We start from the raw sequence: 5,023 nt of genomic DNA, 5'->3' as shown, positions 1-5,023 counted from the left end.
GAAGCTCACATCTTAGGAGATATTTTTTACCTTACAGTTGTATTGCTGTGCAACTTTAAAGGCGAGAATTCAAATGTACAATGTGATTTCCTTTTCCCCACACTTATTCAAATCTCCTATTGGAATCTGCTTTATAGGGATGGACTGTCCTCATGACCCTCAGGACTGAAAGAAGCAGTTCCATTCTAGCCGCCCTGGCCACCATCCCTACCTTGAGTGTGGTGCCAGGTGCAGTAGAGGGGGCAGCTGCGACCAGCTGGATGGCTCCACCTGAACTGGGAGAGTGACTGAACCTCGAGTTGGGTATTAAGAAATCAATTTTCACCTACATTGTTCAATGTTAAAAATAGTACCCATTAAAATAACTCAAAAATGAATCACCCTTTACAAATTATAAAAATGAGGAAGAGCAAAGAATATTTGCTTAAAAGGAGAAACAAAATGAAAAGTCAAGAAAGTTTTGAAAATTTAAAAAATATTGAACTAAAATTAGATAACATGCTTAAGGTTAACTAAGTTGGTTATTAAATATTAACTGAAGTTGAAGGCAAAATACATAAGGGTATGAAAGTGCTAATAAACATTTAAAGTTTATAAAACATACAAGTTGTCACTAAGCTTGACTAAACATACTACAGAATCTCAAAATGAAAGTCTCTAGTACAGTAGTACATAATAGAATCCAGACATAAGCATGTCCCTTAATGCAGTTCCACATTAATCATGAATTCAAACTTCTCCCACACCCCTCAACCAATCCAAGGCCCACATGTTAGCCAAGATGAGTATTCACCAATTTGACTATATTGCAGAGAAAGTAGTCAAGCAATAGAAAGGAGGAAGCATCAAAGGGAATTTCTCTTCCTTAAAAAATAAAAGGAAAAAGGAAAGAAAGAAAAAAAAAACACTTTCCAAAAGTTACATACTAAACTTCTGTTTAACTGTCATTGGGCAAAATTTATGCATGGGTTCATGCTCACCTGGGAAAAACAAAAACAAAAACAAAAACAAACTGAAGAGTGTATTCTCTTAGCTTCAATAATGTCCTCAGCGAAAATCATGATGGCTTTTATTATGGAAGACAGTGAAAATGCATACTGGGCATTATCTACCTGTCATTGAGTATCTATATGATCATGTGTTTTTCTCTGTGCTTGGAAAATACCCACCCCTTAAAAAATGAGCCAAACTTTTCATGCCTTGATTTGAAATTGTGCTCACTCAGCAACATGGCATCCTCTCCATCAGGCACAAGGTATAGCTACTCAAACTTAGCAATGAACTACTAGACAGGAACTCTGTCCTCAAACCATCCAATGCACAAGGATGAGTGAGTAAAGGAATAACTAAATAAAAACTGCCATTTGTAAAATGCAAACACAGTAGTATTCACCTGTTAATACCATTGGTCCATCAGGAATTCCCAGCACTACAGATTTTATCTTGATGAAAAACTGAATTGACTAATCAGTATGATTATTGCTTTCCTCTCTCTGGGAAAAAAAAATATCTTGTTTATTTTCTTCCGTATTTCTTCCCTGTCCCGTATTATTGTCCATTATCCTCTATGATCATCTCTAAAACCTAAACATTCTTATAATTTCTGATTTTTCTTTTTATGTTTCCTGTTGTTTCAAATATTGGTCCCACATGGAGTTCAATTGACACAATAGTTTCTAAGGAAGGCTTCCCACTTTTTACAGAGAATTGTTACCAGAATTTGAAAAAGACGTGGAGCTACAGTCTTCACCTTTTCTAAGGAGGCTGCTGCATTGCAGTTTGTGATGACTTCATTTTGTGAACTAGAAGTATCTTGCCTTTCAAGTGTGTGAGGCTCCATGTTACTGGAATCTCTGTCAAATGAGATTGGTGAACAAAATCTGCAAAGTTGGGAAAACACACAATGGTTTTAGAAATAAGTTATTTATTATTATTTTTTAAAGTGTGCCAAAAGAAGAGATAGTTTGCTTTACTGAAGCTTCTTAGTTTAAGATTGTTCCACTGGTCTAATTTTGCCTGTTTCCTATGTTTTCGGTTTTCCCAGAGACCATTGCAAAGTCCAATGTTGGGGAGCTTAACCCCTAGGTTTTCTATTAGAAGTTTCACAATTCTAGAGGTTTTAATTAACTTTTGAATCTTCAGCTCATTTTGAGTTGATTTTTGTATAAGGAATAAAGTAAAGACTCAATTTTATTTTCTCATTTATTTATTTCATTTCCTCTTTTTCTTCTCTCTCTCTCTCTCTCTCTCTCTCTCCCCCCACCCCTTTCCCTCTCTCTCTCTTTTTTTTTGTGCGACTTGATAACCAGTTTTCCCATAAATATTTATTGATGAGTCTGCCTTTCTGCATCGTATATTCTTGGAATCTGTCTCAAAGATCAGTTGACAGTACATGAATGACTTTGTTTTGGGCTTTCTATTCCATTGGACAAATTTTGCACAGAAAAATAAACTACAGAATAAAAAGACAAGTTACACAATTTGAAAATCACATATATGTGATCAGGGCTTTCTTTCTGAAATGCTTAAGGAACTTCCATGGGTCAACTGGCAAATAAATAAAATAAAAATTTATAAACTTCAAGTAAACCACCTAAGAAAAGGGCAAAGAAATTGGACAGATATTTCTTCAAAGAAGACATACAATTGGGAAACAGGTATATCAAAAGATATTAAACATCACTCGTTACTGGAGAAAGGCTAATCAAAATAAAATGATCCCTCATACTTACCAGGATGGTTATTATTAAAGAATAAAGAAGCATTGATGAGGATATGTTGGGAGAAGTGTAAAATGGTTCTTCTGATAGGGAAAGCAGTATGGTGGTTCCTCACAATTTAGAAATAAAAGTACCACATTATCCAGGAATCCCACTTCTGGACATAAACCCAAAGGAACTAATATCAGTATCTTTAAAAAATATCTGCACCTCCATGCCCCAGATAAGCATTATAACAATAGTCAAGATGTGTAAACAAACATGTTTCTATTGACAAATGAATGGATAAAGAAACTGTGATATAACATACCACATGGAGGAACATTCAGCCTTAAAGAAGAAAGAAATCATGTTATGCACATCATTATGGATGAATCTGGAGAAATAGAGAATAAAATAGCTCTTTCCAGAGGCTGAGAGATAGGAAAATGTGGAAATTTTCAACAGGTATTTTTTAAAAAGAGAGATCCAGGATCTTAAATGTCTGTCCTTGAATATTATAGTTTCATAATGAATGAATTAAGTATCTCAGAAAAACGTTAAAAAATGAGCCAAGAAAGAATAAAAGGAATTCATGGAAACAGTTTGAAATAGGTAAATAATGTTAATAAATACTATGTAAAACGGAAAACCACTAGATAACATAATGAAGAACAAAAGAGAATAATATCCAAAATGGTGCCCCTGTTTGAAAGATAAGTTCATACTATGAAGGAAGCATGCTAACAATACAGACACATTTAGCCCAATCATAAGCAAATAAATTTTAATTTTGGAAGAGTTAAATTATTAAAGGCTTATATAATTTGAACAGAAAAATACTGTAAGATATAATTTACACATATAATCTAAAAATGTCAGTCTTGGTTAAACAAGGAGTGGAAATAGAGTTGGCAGGTGTTGGAATGGGGAAAGGAAAATGCCGGTTCAAAGATGCAGTCATACAACAGGATGAATAAAATAGTAATATGGCATGGCGCTTTCTAATTTGCTAGGACAGAACATTTCAAAAGTTTTCACCACAACCTTTTAATCACTTGAAGGGATGGTTATATTAATTAACTTTATTTAATTATTACTTTATTATATTCATAATATGCACTCCCTATATTGATATAAATATTGTCAGTTTCCAATAAAAACAAACTGACTTCGTCAGCTTCTCATTGGAGTTCTATCAGTTTTTGTACTGCTTCAAATCTGTTAATTTTTATGTTTTGAATTTTAACTGCAAATGAGCTGGCTCTGCAATACCAAATGAGTTAACATGTTAATCCCTCTATGTTCCCTACTAATAAAATAGCAAGTGAAAACAGATAACTTCTAAGGGTCTTTCCACATCTAACATTCTGCGATATTAATTTGTAATGAATATTTTTCAAGTACCTTTGAGGACCAATTATTCACAGTCAATTCTTTCTCTATTATTGCCAAATTGAGACTATGCATAAAACAGATAAGGATTAAAATGTTCTTCCTAGTGGTGAAAACTTTCTGTTTCCCACATGAATTAAACTTAAAGAAAAACATAAAAAGAAAGGCTGCAGAGCTCCTACTTTCTTTCTCTGGGGGCTCGGATCAGATTTCAAGAAGATCTTCCATGAAGGACCTCACTTCTTATTAGAACAGGGATTATTATTTTTTTTCCCCTAGAAGGCACTGGAATTGGAATGTTCAACTCCTCAAAATTGTTCATCTTTTTTCTATTATTATAGTTTTTAAAATGCAATTTTCAATGACAGCATAGTATTACAGTATATGACTATATTACACTTAAATTAACCAATTACCCACTTTTATACGTTTACATTCTTGATAATTTTGATTGCATTAACATGAATAAATTTTTCATGGTCTCTTATCCCAGGTAAAATTGAAAAAGTTCATATTTTTTCTAAAATTAATAAAAAATTTATGTACTAATTTATTTTTACACAAACCACATTTATTAATTTAATTTGACTAGAGCTAGCCTATGAACATTTCATTGATAGTGATCTTATTATATCATAAAAATTTAGTCATTCCTAAAGTTCTTATGAGACTGATTTAATTTCTACAAGTAGAAAAGTTAAATAATGCTATGGCCTTTGTATGTTTTTATTTGTGAAAAACATAATCAAGTTTAATTTTTAGTTAACTTTGAAATGTCTTCAAAAGACAGAACTAATACAAATAAACCTTTTTTCTGCAATATCTTTTATATTGTGCCACTATGTCTAGTCACAAATGGTGAGTATGAATATTTGTGAACGTATATCTTTTTTATATCTCATAAGATATTTCAAGGTTTAAATATTTGA

Source organism: Spermophilus citellus (assembly GCF_964194105.1).
Source record: "Spermophilus citellus genome assembly, chromosome: 16".
NCBI classification, from domain to species: domain Eukaryota; kingdom Metazoa; phylum Chordata; class Mammalia; order Rodentia; family Sciuridae; genus Spermophilus; species Spermophilus citellus.
This window is presented reverse-complemented; position numbering follows the sequence as displayed.